The sequence below is a fragment of the Capricornis sumatraensis genome, chromosome 9 (genome assembly GCF_032405125.1).
Source record: "Capricornis sumatraensis isolate serow.1 chromosome 9, serow.2, whole genome shotgun sequence".
NCBI classification, from domain to species: Eukaryota; Metazoa; Chordata; class Mammalia; order Artiodactyla; family Bovidae; genus Capricornis; species Capricornis sumatraensis.
The window spans coordinates 10,076,332-10,092,825 of NC_091077.1; the positions used below are offsets into that span (position 1 = coordinate 10,076,332).

General features: G+C 39.1%; 1 pseudogene; it reads right to left on the bottom strand.

Annotated features, from left to right (window-relative positions):
• Window positions 1-8,066: 8,066 nt before the first annotated feature.
• On the bottom strand, window positions 8,067-9,027 carry LOC138085600 (olfactory receptor-like protein OLF4; annotated as a pseudogene).
• Between the last annotated feature and the right edge of the window lie 7,467 nt (window positions 9,028-16,494).

The window sequence follows — 16,494 nt, forward strand, 5'->3', positions numbered from 1 at the left end:
AAAGAAATGTAAAAAGGCAAAATGGATGTCTGAGGAGGCCTTAAAAATAGCTGAGAATAGAAGAGAAGCTAAAGCAAAAGAGGAAAGGAAAGAAAGATATACCCATCTGAATGCAGAGTTCCAAAGAACAGCAAGGAGAGATAAGAAAGCCTTCCTAAGTGATCAATGAAAAGAAATAGAGGAAAACAATAGAATGGGAAAGACTAGGGATCTCTTTAAGAAAATTAGAAATACTAAGGGAACATTTCATGCAAAAATGGACACAATAAAAGAAACGGTATGGACCTAACAGAAGCAGAAGATGTTAAGAAGAGGTGGCAAGAATACACAGTAGAACTATACAAAAAAGATCTTAATGACCCAGATAACCACGTTGGTGTGATCACTCACCTAGAGCCAGACATCCTGGAGTGCGAAGTCAAGTGGCCCTTAGGAAGCATCACTACGAACAAAGTTAGTGGAGGTGATGGAATTCCAGTTGAGCTATTTCAAATCCTGGAAGATGATGCTGTGAAAGTGCTGCACTCAGTAAGCCAGCAAATTTGGAAAACTCAGCAGTAGCCACAGGACTGGAAAAGGTCAGTTTTCATTCCAATCCCAAAGAATGTTCAAACTACAGCACAACTGCACTCATCTCACATGCTAGCAAAGTAATGCTCAAAGTTCTCTAAGCTATGCTTCAACTGTATGTGAACTGAGAACTTCCAGATGTTCAAGTTGGATTTAGAAAAGCCAGAGGAAGAACCAGAGATCAAATTGCCAACATCTGTTGGATCATCAAAAAAGCAAGAGAGTTCCAGAAAAACATCCATTTCTGATTCATTAACTACACTAAAGCCTTTGATTGTGTGGATCAAAACAAACTGTGTTTCTTTCTTTTTTTTTTTTTTAATTTAATTTTAAAATCTTTAATTCTTACATGTGTTCCCAAACATGAATCCCCCTCCCACCTCCCTCCCCATAACATCTCTGTGGGTCATCCCCATGCACCAGCCCCAAGCATGCTGTATCCTGCGTCAGACATAGACTGGCGATTCAATTCTTACATGATAGTATACATGATAGAATGCCATTCTACCAAATCATCCCACCCTCTCCCTCTCCCTCTGAGTCCAAAAGTCCATTATACACCGCTGTGTCTTTTTTCCTGTCTTGCATACAGGGTCGTCATTGCTATCTTTCTAAATTCCATATATATGTGTTAGTATACTGTATTGGTGTTTTTCTTTCTGGCTTACTTCACTCTGTATAATCGGCTCCAGTTTCATCCATCTCATCAGAACTGATTCAAATGAATTCTTTTTAACGGCTGAGTAATACTCCATTGTGTATATGTACCACAGCTTTCTTATCCATTCATCTGCTGATGGACATCTAGGTTGTTTCCATGTCCTGGCTATTATAAACAGTGCTGCAATGAACATGTGTCTCTTTCAATTCTGGTTTCCTTGGTGTGTATGCCCAGCAGTGGGATTGCTGGGTCATAAGGTAGTTCTATTTGCAATTTTTTAAGGAATCTCCACACTGTTTTCCATAGTGGCTGTACTAGTTTGCATTCCCACCAACAGTGTAGGAGGGTTCCCTTTTCTCCACACCCTCTCCAGCATTTATTGCTTGCAGATTTTTGGATTGCAGCCATTCTGACTGGTGTGAAGTGGTACCTCATTGTGGTCTTGATTTGCATTTCTCTGATAATGAGTGATGTTGAGCATCTTTTCATGTGTTTGTTAGCCATCCGTATGTCTTCTTTGGAGAAATGTCTATTTAGTTCTTTGGCCCATTTTTTGATTGGGTCGTTTATTTTTCTGGAATTGAGTTGCATAAGTTGCTTGTATATTTTTGAGATTAGTTGTTTGTCAGTTGCTTCCTTTGCTATTATTTTCTCCCATTCAGAAGGCTGTCTTTTCACCTTGCTTATAGTTTCCTTTGTTGTGCAGAAGCTTTTAATTTTAATTAGATCCCATTTATTTATTTTTGCTTTTATTTCCAGAATTCTGGGAGGTGGATCATAGAGGATCCTGCTGTGATTTATGTCTGAGAGTGTTTTGCCTATGTTCTCCTCTAGGAGTTTTATAGTTTCTGGTCTTACATTTAGATCTTTAATCCATTTTGAGTTTATTTTTGTGTGCAGTGTTAGAAAGTGATCTAGTTTCATTCTTTTACAAGTGGTTGACCAGTTTTCCCAGCACCACTTGTTAAAGAGATTGTCTTTACTCCATTGTATATTCTTGCCTCCTTTGTCAAAGATAAGGTGTCCATATGTGTGTGGATTTATCTCTGGGCTTTCTATTTTGTTCCATTGATCTATATGTCTGTCTTTGTGCCAGTACCATACTGTTTTGATGACTGTGGCTTTGTAGTAGAGCCTGAAGTCAGGCAAGTTGATTCCTCCAGTTCCATTCTTCTTTCTCAAGACTGCTTTGGCAATTCGAGGTTTTTTGTGTTTCCATACAAATCTTGAAATTATTTGTTCTAGTTCTGTGAAAAATATGGCTGGTAGCTTGATAGGGATTGCATTGAATTTGTAAATTGCTTTGGGTAGCATACTGATTTTCACTATATTGATTCTTCCAATCCATGAACATGTTATATTTCTCCATCTATTAGTGTCCTCTTTGATTTCTTTCATCAGTGTTTTATAGTTTTCTATATATAGGTCTTTAGTTTCTTTAGGTAGATATATTCCTAAGTATTTTATTCTTTTCGTTGCAATGGTGAATGGAATCGTTTCCTTAGTTTCTCTTTCTGTTTTCTCATTATTAGTGTATAGGAATGTAAGGGATTTCTGTGTGTTGATTTTATATCCTGCAACTTTACTATATTCATTGATGAGCTCTAGTAATTTTCTGGTGGAGTCTTTAGGGTTTTCCATGTAGAGGATCATGTCATCTGCAAACAGTGAGAGTTTTACTTCTTTTCCAATTTGGATTCCTTTTATTTCTTTTTCAGCCCCAATTGCTGTGGCCAAAACTTCCAGAACTATGTTGAATAGTAGTGGTGAAAGTGGACACCCTTGTCTTGTTCCTGACTTTAGGGGAAATGCTTTCAATTTTTCACCATTGAGGATAATGTTTGCTGTGGGTTTGTCATATATAGCTTTTATTATGTTGAGGTATATTCCTTCTATTCCTGCTTTCTGGAGAGTTTTTTATCATAAATGGATGTTGAATTTTGTCAAAGGCCTTCTCTGCATCTATTGAGATAATCATATGGTTTTTATTTTTCAATTTGTTAATGTGGTGAATTACATTGATTGATTTGCAGATATTGAAGAATCCTTGCATCCCTGGGATAAAGCCCACTTGGTCATGGTGTATGATCTTTTTAATGTGTTGTTGGATTCTGATTGCTGGAGTTTTGTTGAGGATTTTTGCATCTATGTTCATCAGTGATATTGGCCTGTAGTTTTCTTTTTTTGTGACCTCTTTGTCAGGTTTTGGTATTAGGGTGATGGTGGCCTCATAGAATGAGTTTGGAAGTTTCCCTTCCTCTGCAATTTTCTGGAAGAGTTTGAGTAGGATAGGTGTTAGCTCTTCTCGAAATTTTTGGTAGAATTCAGCTGTGAAGCCGTCTGGACCTGGGCTTTTGTTTGCTGGAAGATTTCTGATTACAGTTTCAATTTCTGTGCTTGTGATGGGTCTGTTAAGATTTTCTATTTCTTCCTGGTTCAGTTTTGGAAAATTGTACTTTTCTAAGAATTTGTCCATTTCTTCCACGTTGTCCATTTTATTGGCATACAACTGCTGATAGTAGTCTCTTATGATCCTTTGTATTTCTGTGTTGTCTGTTGTGATCTCTCCATTTTCATTTCTAATTTTATTGATTTGATTTTTCTCTCTTTGCTTCTTGATAAGTCTGGCTAGTGGTTTGTCAATTTTATTTATCCTTTCAAAGAACCAGCTTTTGGCCTTGTTGATTTTTGCTATGGTCTCTTTTGTTTCTTTAGCATTTATTTCTGCCCTAATTTTTAAGATTTCTTTCCTTCTACTAACTCTGGGGTTCTCCAATTCTTCCTTTTCTAGTTGCTTTAGGTGTAGAGTTAGGTTATTTATTTGACTTTTTTCTTGTTTCTTGAGGTATGCCTGTATTGCTATGAACTTTCCTCTTAGCACTGCTTTTATAGTGTCCCACAGGTTTTGGGTTGTTGTGTTTTCATTTTCATTAGTTTCTATGCATATTTTGATTTCTTTTTTGATTTCTTCTGTGATTTGTTGGTTATTCAGAAGTGTGTTGTTCAACCTCCAAACTGTGTTTCTTAAAGAGATGGGAATACCAGACCACCTTACCTGCCTCTTGAGAAATCTGTATGCAGGTCAGGAAGCGACAGTTAGAGCTGGACCTGGAACAATGGACTGGTTCTAGATTGGGAAAGGAGTACATCAAGGTGGTACACTGTCATCCTGCTTATTTAACTTATATGCAGAGTACATCATGTGAAATGCCGGGCTGGATGCTGCACAAACTGGAATCAAGATTGCTGGGAGACATATCAATAACTTCAGATATGCAGATGACACCACCCTTATGGCAGAAAGCAAAGAGGAATTAAAGAGCTTCTTGATGAAAGTGAAAAAGGAGAGTGAAAAAGTTGACTTAAAACTCAACTTTCAAAAAACAAAGATCATGGCATCTGATCACATCACTTCAGGGCAAATAGATGGGGAAACAACGGAAACAATGAGAGACTTTATTTTCTTGGGCTCCAAAATACTGGGGATGGTGACTGTAGCCATGAAATTAAAAGATGCTTGCTCACTGGAAGGAAAGGTATGACTAATCTAGACAGCATATTAAAAAGCCAAGACATTACCTTGCTGATGAAAGTCTGTCTAGTCAAAGATATGGTTTTTCCAGTAGTCGTGTAGGGATGTGTTGGTTGGACTATAAAGAAAGCTGAGCACTGAAGAATTGATCCTTTTGGAATTATGGTGTTGGGGAAGACTCTTGAGAGTTCTTTAGACTGCAAGGAGATCCAGCCAGTCAATCCTGAGGTAAATCAATCCTGAATACTCATTGGAAGGACTGATGCTGAAGCTGAAACTCCAATACTTTGGCTACCTGGTGTGAAGAACTGACTCATTAGAAAAGACCCTGCTGTTGGAAAAGATTGAAGGCAAGAGGAGAAGGGGACGACAGAGGATGAGATGGTTGGATGGTATCATCAACTCAATGAATATGAGCTTGAGCAAGCTCTGGGAGTTGGAGATGGACAGGGAAGCCTGGCATGCTGCAGTCCATGGGATCACAAAAAGTCAGACATGACTGAGCAACTGAACTGATCTATCCATCTATCTATCTACCTATCCGTCTATTTATACATTGTTATAATGGTATAATTTTTTACAGCAGCATGCACGCATGCTTAGTTGTGTCCCATTCTTTGGGACCTCATGGACTGTAGCCTGCTAGGCTTCAGTGTACATGGGATTTTCCAGGCAAGAGTGCTGGAGTGCATTGCCATTTCCTACTCCAGGGCATCTTCCCGACCCAGCAACTGAACTTGCTTCTCTTGCATCTCTTGCACTGTCAGATGGATTCTTTACCACTCTGACACCTGGGAAGCCCCAGCAAAATATAAATCATATATTTTTATCCAATAAGGTTTTGCTCAAAGAACTGAGTTTAAGCCTCTCAATTTATTCACGTAGGTTTCTCCAGGTAGTATTTTACATCCAAGTAAATCCCACCTTAATAGAAGAAAATTAGAATCAATTTTGAGATAGTTGGTTCCATTAACTGACAGAGTGAATCCCACACTGCATGAGTGTAAATATGGTTTTGATTTTGAGACGTTTGAGGTGTTAAGATATAAAAAGTAATTAAAATTATTAAATTAGATCACCCATTCTACCTTAAATCTTTGTGTTTAAATTTCTACTTTCCTTGGACTTCATGTTAACTGTGCAATGTTCATTTTTAAAATTTGTTTACCTTCCAACAGTCTTGTAAGGTTTCTTTTATAGAATAAATTGGATTATAAATGATTCTGTGTGCATGTACATATGTGCGTGTGTAAGCATGTTTATTTGAAAGAGAAATGTCTACAAATAGAGACACATATGTATTGGGCTTCTCAGGTGGCACCAGCGATAAAGATTCTGCCTGCCAATGCAGGAGACTTGGGTTCTATCATGAGTTGGGAAGATCCCTTGGAGGAGGGCATGCAACCCAGTCCAGTATTCTTGCCTGGAGAATCCCACGGACAGAGGAGCCTAGTGGCTAAGGTGGCAAAGAGTTGGACACCAATGAGTGACAAACACTTACTTACACATATACACAACTATCTTTTGTGTAGTAATAAATGTTTGATTAATATTTTCCTCATCATATTTAAAGTCAAGTGTAACTCTAAGGTCATGTTATGTAAATCTATTTATTCATTTTTGTCTTTTTGTGTAACTTCTATTTTATTATCAATTCTTGCCAGTGTCAGTTGTAAATAGGGAGGACATCAATCTGAATAACAACAGAAATCAAAAGAGTAGAAAATTACCCATGAATAACTATAACAAGGAGTATGCTAAGGTCTGGAGTGTTAGGAAAAGCAGTTAAGGAAGTGATATATAGAGGAATGACATTCACAAAAGGAAAACAGTTGTCTCAGATTTTTTTTTTCTGTTATAAGCTTATAACAGAAGCTGTTATAACAGTAGCTGTGATTGCCAAGAGTATTCCCCCACCCCCCACCCCCACTGGGGCCTTCCCCCATGGCTCAGCAGTAAAAAAATCCATGTGTGATGCAGGAGACATGGGTTCAAGCCCTGGGTTGGGAAGATCCCCTGGAGGTGGTCATGGCAACCCACCCCAGTATTCTTGCTTGGAGAATCCCATGGACAGGGGAACCTGGTGGGCTACAGTCCATAGGGTCCCACAGAGTCATGCACAACTGAAGCAACTTAGCAGGCACGCATAGCACCTTAAGATGATGGGAAAATTCAAATATCTTAGATCCATGGTTGAAGATAACCTTGGGATAGTAGGATAATGACAAAGGAAAAAAAAACTTTATTAGAATATAGTTGCTTCACGATGTTAATTTATGCTATACTGTAAAGTGAATCAGCTGCATGTATACACATATCCCCTCTTTTTTGGATTTCCTTCCTATTAGGTCACCACAGAGCACTGAGTAGAATTCCCCGTGTTACACAGAAGTTCTCGTTAGTTATTTGTCACTCATGTAGAGGAGTGTATTTATAAGTATATCCATAATAATGGTAAAATCTTCCTAAAACACAGCTCTTCTTGTGACATAATTTAGCTTAAAAATTTATAATAATTTCCTATGATCAACCTCCTTTGTGTAATATCAAATTTCACGATCCATTCAATTCCCAAACAGTTACTGAGTGCCTATGACATGCTAAGCATTGTGTTGAACTTTGGGGGTATAGTCTCTACCTGAGGAAGTCAGTGATTAATATGTAGTGTTATAAATACCAGTACAGGACACTGTAAGTACATAGAAGAGGAACATTAAAAATCAAATAGAATATCTCCCAATCCTCCACCCAGTGGCAGAAGGCAACCCAAGCCCGGGCTCCCCAAGCCCTCCACACAGTAGCAGGAGACTGTTGGCGTTTTCAGACCCTACACCCACTGGCAAAGAGCAACTCCGATGTGATGTATCCTGACCTCTTACCAGTATAAGAGGCACTTTCTTCGTGAAAAAGAAAACACTGAGCAGGAAGCACACTAGAATGTTTGACAAAAGAATAGGCCAGGTGAAATGCTCTCCATCCTATGGGTCCACCCTCCTCCATTCACCACCTACCTTGGTCCAGTCAACCTGCAGTCCTGTGAGAAATAATAAACAAATGCTTAACAACAACAACAACAAAAAGTAAAAAATAAACGTAGTATCAACAGTGTATATTGTTGGTCCCAATCTTCCAAGAGAATTCTTGAATATAAGAGAGATCACAAAGTTTCATAAAATGAGTTACATAAATTGTATAGAGAAGTTGAGATAAAAGAAATGGAAATTCCAATAAGGAACTGACGAGGCATGTATTGCTTACTTCCATATCTGATATAAACTGCAATTTCTGGCTCTGAGGCTTTCATCACGGGCACTTCTTAAGCCTTAGGACCACATGTCCTTTTAGAGTTGCCCTCCCCAAGAACATTTTCAGAGCCCTCTTGATGTCTTTGTTCCTCAGACTGTAGATGAAGGGGTTCAGCATGGGTGTGACCACAGTGTACATCACTGAGGCTTTTGCATTTGAATGGGAACTGTGTGCAGCAGCAGAGCTCATATACACTCCTAAGCTCGTACAGTAAAATAAGGAGACTACTGAGAGGTGAGATGTACAGGTGGGAAGGGTCTTATACCTTCCCTGAGCTGATGAGATTCCATATATGGAGGACACTCTCTGAGAATATGAGTAAAGGATACTAGTAAGAGAACCAGCACCCAGCAGGACAGCTGCAAAACACATCACCATGTTATTGGGAAAGGTGTCAGAACAACCAAGTTGTACCATCTGATTGAAAAAGTGAGGGATATGAAAGTCTGTACAGAAGGATAATTGCAACACCATTAAGCTTTCTAACAAGGAATGCAGAAGACTTATAATCCAGGACACCAGCACTCGCAGTCCCCAGAGCTGGGGGTTCATGATGACTGTGTAGTGCAGAGGGTGACAGACGGCCCCGTACTGATCATAGGCCATCACAGTCAAGAGCAAGATGTCCAATCCTGCAAAGATTACAAAAAAAATACATCTGGGTGATGTGTCCTTCATAGGTGATGACTTTGCTCTCTGTCCTTATCTTCTGTAGCATCTTTGGGATGGTGGTAGAGATGAAACAGATGTCTACAAAGGACAGGTTGGAGAGGAAGAAGTACATGGAGGTGTGGGGGTGGGAGTCTGAGCACATGGCCAGGATGATGAGCAGGTTTCCAAGCACAGTGATAAGGTACCCTGAGAGGAAAAGTCCAAATATGTGGGGCTGCAGTGCTCGTTCCTCTGAAAATCCTAGAAGAGGAAGTTCTGAAATTTCTGTATCATTCCGTGGGTTCATGGGGTAGAGGTGACTGTAAGGAAGGGGAAAATAACATGACTAATTTTCACAGAGAAAGGCATTACTCACATCATTGAAATAATACAATTCATATTTGGTCATCAAGAAATCAATATTTTATGTATGGTTCTTATCCCCTTCAGAGAATTCCCTATGCCTTCTCTAATAGGTGGCTCAGACAGTGAAGTGTCTGCCTACAATGCGGGAGACCTGGGTTCAGTCCCTGAGTTGGGAAGATCCTCTGGAGAAGGAAATGGCAACCCACTCCAGTACTCTTGCCTGGAAAATCCCATGAATGGAGGAGCCTGGTAGGCTACAGTCTATGGCATTGGAAAGAGTCAGACACGACTTCACTTTCACTTTCTCCAATAAGCAAACTTGTCCAATTTTTAACTTTTCCCTCATGATGTCATGTATTCACAGTTTTAATGAGAAATTCCTGCACTTGAAAATTGAAATGCAACAATGTTCCCCATATAGTCTATGCAGGGATTGTGATGTGCTGAAAAACAAAAGCTCCTAAAATCCAGATTGGAGAAAGAACATAAGCAAGTTAAAAACTTGTATATCACGTTTAGGGGTCTTTCCTGGTAGCTCAGATGGTAAAGAATCTGCCAGCAGTGCAGGAGAACCATGTTCACTCCTTGGGTTGGGAAGATATCCTGGAGAAGGGAATGGCAACCCACTCCACTATTCTTGCCTGGGAAATCCCATGGACAGAGGAGCCTGGTGGGCTACAGTCCATGGGGTCGCAAAGAGTCAGACACAACTGAGCAACTAAGCACACACACACACACACACACACACACACACATGTTAGATGATTACAGGCATTATAACAAGCATGCTAGATGATTACAGGTATTATAAAGAAAAAGGAAGTAGGTGGAAGGAAGAAAGAGAAGGAGGTGTGTGTGTGCTAATTTTTACGCATGTTCAGGCCAGACCTGCCAAAAAGGTGATTCTTGAATAGAGAGCCAGTAGTTGAGCATTTGTGGGGAAGTGTGTGCCTGACAAGGGAACAGCCAGTTCACAGGCCTGCACAGCACAAAAGTGTTGGTTTAAGATGTTCAAGTTCCAAAAAAGGAAACCAGTCTGGTGAGGGAAATCAGCAGGATGGAGAAGGAAGAGAGATGATGTCAGAGGATGCTGAGGAACAAGGAAGCTTCCCTGAAGCTGGTGAAACCTCAAGTGACAAGGAGTCCCTTGTCCACCTCTCCAGCACTTTATGAAATTCAATATAAAAAACCCCACAGTCATATGAAACAAAATTTAAGAAAAATCCAAAACCAACTTCTAGAAGAAAAACTATAGACATTATATTTTCATCAAAAATATACAATAGTTATACTTTAATTAAAATTACCATGGTGTGATCACTCAGCTAGAGCCAGACACCCTGGAATGTGAAGTCAAGTGGGCCTTAGAAAGCATCACTACGAACAAAGCTAGTGGAGGTGATGGAATTCCAGTTGAGCTATTTCAAATCCTGAAAGATGATGTTGTGAAAGTGTTGCACTCAATATGCCAGCAAATTTGGAAAACTCAGCAGTGGCCACAGGACTGGAAAAGGTCAGTATTCATTCCAATCCCAAAGAAAGGCAATGCCAAAGAATGCTCAAACTACCACACAATTGCACTCATCTCACACGCTAGTAAAATAATGTTCAAAATTCTCCAAGCCAGGCTTCAGCAATATGTGAACTGTGAACTTCCAGATGTTCAAGCTGGTTTTAGAAAAGGCAGAGGAACCAGAGATCAAATTGCCAACATCTGCTGGATCAACAAAAAAGCAAGAGAGTTCCAGAAAAATATCTATTTCTGCTTTATTGATTATGCCAAAGCTTTTGGCTGTGTGGATCAAAATAAACTGTGGAAAATTCTGAAAGAGATGGGAATGTCAGACTACCTGACCTGCCTCTTGAGAAACCTATATGCAGGTCAGGAAGCAACAGTTAGAAGTAGACATGGAACAACAGACTGGTTCCAAATAGGAAAAGGAGTACATCAAGACTGTATATTGTCACCCTGCTTATTTAACTTCTATGCAGAGTACATCATGAGAAACGCTGGACTGGAAGAAGCACAAGCTGGATTCAAGATTGCTGGGAGAAATATCAATCACCTCAGATATGCAGATGACACCACCCTTATGGCAGAAAGTGAAGAGGAACTAAAAAGCCTCTTGATGTATGGAAATACAAAAAATCTCGAATAGCCAAAGCAATCTTGAGAAAGAAGAATGGAACTGGAGGAATCAACTTGCCTGACTTCAGGCTCTACTACAAAGCCACAGTCATCAAGACAGTATGGCACTGGCACAAAGACAGAAATATAGATCAATGGAACAAAATAGAAAGACCAGAGATAAATCCACACGCATATGGACACCTTATCTTTGACAAAGGAGGCAAGAATATACAATGGAGTAAAGACAATCTCTTTAACAAGTGGTGCTGGGAAAACTGGTCAACCGCTTGTAAAACAATGAAACTAGATCACTTTCTAACACCGCACACGAAAATAAACTCAAAATGGATTAAAGATCTAAATGTAAGACCAGAAACTATAAAACTCCTAGAGGAGAACATAGGCAAAACACTCTCTGACATAAATCACAGCAGGATCCTCTATGATCCACCTCCCAGAATACTGGAAATAAAAGCAAAAATAAACAAATGGGATCTAATTAAAATTAAAAGCTTCTGCACAACAAAGGAAAATATAAGCAAGGTGAAAAGACAGCCTTCCGAATGGGAGAAAATAATAGCAAAGGAAGCAACTGACAAACAACTAATCTCAAAAATATACAAGCAACTTATGCAACTCAATTCCAGAAAAATAAACGACCCAATCAAAATATGGGCCAAAGAACTAAATAGACATTTCTCCAAAGAAGACATACGGATGGCTAACAAACACATGAAAAGATTCTCAACATCACTCATTATTAGAGAAATGCAAATCAAAACCACAATGAGGTACCACTTCACACCAGTCAGAATGTCTGCGATCCAAAAATCTGCAAGCAATAAATGCTGGGGAGGGTGTGGAGAAAAGGGAACCCTCCTACACTGTTGGTGGGAATGCAAACTAGTACAGCCACTATGGAGAACAGTGTGGAGATTCCTTAAAAAATTGCAAATAGAACTGCCATATGACTCAGCAATCCCGCTGCTGGGCATACACACTGAGGAAACCAGAATTGAAAGAGACACATGTATCCCAATGTTCATTGCAGCACTGTTTATAATATCCAGGACATGGAAACAACCTAGATGTCCATCAGCAGATGAATGGATAAGAAAGCTGTGGTACATATACACAATGGAGTATTACTCAGCCGCTAAAAAGAATACATTTGAATCAGTTCTAATGAGATGGATGAAACTGGAGCCGATTATACAGAGTGAAGTAAGCCAGAAAGAAAAACACTAATACAGTATACTAATGCATATATATGGAATTTAGAAAGATGGTAATGATGACCCTGTATGTAAGACAGCAAAAAAGACACAGCTGTGTATAACGGACTTTTGGACTCAGAGGGAGAGGGAGAGGGTGGGATGATTTGGGAGAATGGCATTGTAACATGTATACTATCATGTAAGAATCGAATCACCAGTCTATGTTCAATGCAGGATACAGCATGCTTGGGGCTGGTGCATGGGGATGACCCAGAGGGATGTTGTGGGGAGGGAGGTGGGAGCGGGGTTCATGTTTGGGATCGCATGTACACCCGTGGTGGATTCATGTCAATGTATGGCAAAACCAATACAGTATTGTAAAGTAAAATAAAGTAAAAATAAAAATTTTAAAAATAAATAAATAAAATAAAAAAATAATGAAAAAATAAATGAAAAAAAAAAAAGCCTCTTGATGAAAGTGAAAGTGGAGAGTGAAAGAGTTGGCTTAAAGCTCAACATTCAGAAAATGAAGATCATGGCATCTGATCCCATCACTTCATGGGAAATAGATGGGGAAACAGTGGAAACAGTGTCAGACTTTATTTTTTTGGTCTCCAAAATCACTGCAGATGGTGATTGCAGTCATGAAATTAAAAGACACTTATTCCTTGGAAGGAAAGTTATGACCAACCTAGAGAGCATATTAAAAAGCAGAGACATTACTTTGCCAACAAAGGTCCATCTAGTCAAGGCTATGGTTTTTCCCGTGGTCATGTATGGATGTGAGAGTTGGACTGTGAAGAAAGCTGAATGCTGAAGAATTAATGCTTTTGAACTGTGGTGTTGGAGAAGACTCTTGAGAGTCCCTTGGATTGCAAGGAGATCCAACCAGTCCATTCTAAAGGAGATCAGTCCCGGGTGTTCCTTGGAAGGAATGATGCTAAAGCTGAAACTCCAGTACTTTGGCCACCTCATGCGAAGAGTTGATTCATTGGAAAACACTCTGATGCTGGGAGGGATTGGAGGCAGGAGGAGGAGGGGATGACAGAGGAAGAGATGGCTGGATGGCATCACCGACTCAATGGACGTGATTCTGAGTGAACTCTGGGAGTTGGTGATGGACAGGGAGGCCTGGTGTGCTGTGGTTCATGGGGTCACAAAGAGTCGAACACGACTGAGCAACTGAACTTAAGTGAACTGAGTTAAATTTATGAAAAGACACTTTCTCCTTGGAAGGAAAGCTATGGGAAACTAGACAGCATATTAAAAAGCAGAGACATAATTTTGTGACAAATGTCTGTCCAGTCAAAGCTATGTTTTTTTCCAGTAGTCATGTACGAATGTAAGAGTTGGTCCATAAAGAAGGTTGCGTGCTGGAAAATTGATGTTTTCAAATTATGGTACTAGCGAAACTCTTGAGAGTCCCTTGGAATGCAAGGAGATCAAACCACCAATCCATAGGGAAATCAAACATGAATATTCATTGGAAGGACTGATTCTGAAGCTGAAGGTCCAAAACTTTGGCCACCTGATGCAAAGAGGTGACTCTCTAGAAAAGTCTCTGAAACTGGGAAGCACTGAAGACAAAAGGAGAAGGGGATGGCAGAGGATGAGATGGTTAGATAGCATCACCAACTCAATAGACTTGAGTTTGAGCAAATTCTGGGAGACACTGATAGTGAAGCCTGACATTCTGCAGTCCATGTGGTCACAGAGTCAGACATGACTTAGCCACTGAACAGCAACCAGTTTTAATTATATAAGCTTGGGTTACTGGCTTAGTTTTAGGTTACCAAAAACTTAGTTTGGGATGGCTTAAATTGTTTTCTTTATGAGTTAATAGATTTTCATCTTAGAAGTTAAGACTAAAATGTTGATGAGAATCAAGCCCATATTTTGTGTAAAAAATCGGTAGGTATTTGTGCTATTATAAAGTTTAAGAGGATTTGATTTATTAAAATTTTAACAGATGAAAAAAAAAACAAAAACTTGGCAATAAAAGAATACAACAGAAGGTCTTTTAAAATGTGGGGAGGAAGCATTATCTAAATTACAATTTCCTCTTACATAGAAACATATGGATTCAAATGTGCATATGGAAGATAGAGGTGATCTTTAGTCAACTGTAAAGAGAAATGCCTTCCAAATGGTGGCTGAATATGATGTACATTTTAGAAATATGGTGCAACTTTAAGAAATAAAAATGCAATGTCTAATCACAAAGAACAAAAGCAAGTAATAAGGGATGTGAAAAGTAGTTGCAAATATGTATAAAGTGTGTTTTATTAGCATCAACCCCTCCCTGGTGACTCAGATGGTGAAGAATCTGTCTGCATTACATGTGTCCTGGGTTCAGTCTCTGGCTGGGAAGATCCTCTGGAGAAGGGAATGGCAACCCACTCCAGTATTCTTGCCTGGAGAATTCCATGGACAAAGGAATCTGACAGGCTGCAGTCCATGGGATTGTAAAAAGTTGGACACATCTGAGCAACTAATGCAACCACAACAATACAATGCATAAGAGCACTCATTTTCATTTTTGGTGAAAGCAGTGAAGAATGTGTAAGTGACTGCTCTATTCTTTCAGTTAAAAAAATTAAAAAGCAATGAAAAGAACAGAATATAAGTGACGTTAATTTTACTACACAAAATTTATAAACTCTCACACATTCTGCACAAAACTTGTGTACATACATAAAACAACTAAGTGGCAAAGAGCAAAAATGATGAAAAAAATTTTAGTCTTTGAAAGAATATGATCAAAAGCAAAAATCCTGCCAAACTCATGATGCAAAAGCAAAGGAATTGAACAGACAATTTTCAACTAACTTTCTTATTAATATATAAATATATTCAGCCTCACTGGTAATGAAATAATTGCAAAGTAAGCTCATTAGCATGTCCATTTTTACATAATAAATACTCTTTAATTTGAATATTAGCAGGGAGGAGATACTGTGAAAGGTATGTCTCATGAACTACTTTTGTAGGGAAATGTTTGCCAGTATTCCTTTGTCTGGATCCCTCTCATTGTAGTCACTTAGGCTCCATCTTATAAAATAAAAGTCCTTACATGTCTGTACAACCCTCCACAGCTAATACTCAGTATCTTTACTTCAGTTAATAGCAAAAATCCTTGGACTTTGCTCCTACTTTTACTGGAAGCTTTACACCTCCAACTCACTGTCTTAATTGAGCCTTTATGTCCATCATTTTTTTTTTTTTTACTTTATTTTACTTTACAATACTGTATTGGTTTTGCCATACATTGACATGAATCCACCACGGGTGTACATGCGTTCCCAAACATGAACCCCCCTCCCACCTCCCTCCCCATAACATCTCTCTGGGTCATCACCATGCACCAGCCCCAAGCACGCTATATCCTGCATCGGACACAGACTGGTGATTCGATTCTTACATGATAGTATACATGTTACAATGCCATTCTCCCAAATCATCCCACCCTCTCCCTCTCCCTCTGAGTCCAAAAGTCCATTATACACATCCGTGTCTTTTTTGCTGTCTTGCATACAGGGTCGTCATTGCCATCTTTCTAAATTCCATATATATGTGTTAGTATACTGTATTTGTGTTTTTCTTTCTGGCTTACTTCATTCTGTATAATAGGCTCCAGTTTCATCCATCTCATCAGAACTGATTCAAACGAATTCTTTTTAACAGCTGAGTAATACTCCATTGTGTATATGTACCACAGCTTTCTTATCCATTCATCTGCTGATGGTATGTCCATCATTTAATGGCCAACACTGACCCTTGCACTTCTCAGTCGCTCATTCATGTCTCACTCTGAGAGACTAAATATGCCTTCACACATGACATAATAATATATTTGTATCAATGTATCTAATCACACGATAATGGAAATTCCCCAAATTGTTTAGATCCAATGTTGAGAATAAATTTGAGAGAGTGGGAAAACCATAACATGGAAAAACTCTTGAAAATGAGAAAGATCACAAATCTTAATCAAGAGAGTGAAATTAAGTTATATGGAGGAATTCAAAGAAATTTAACTTCTAGGAAATAAATAAAAGGA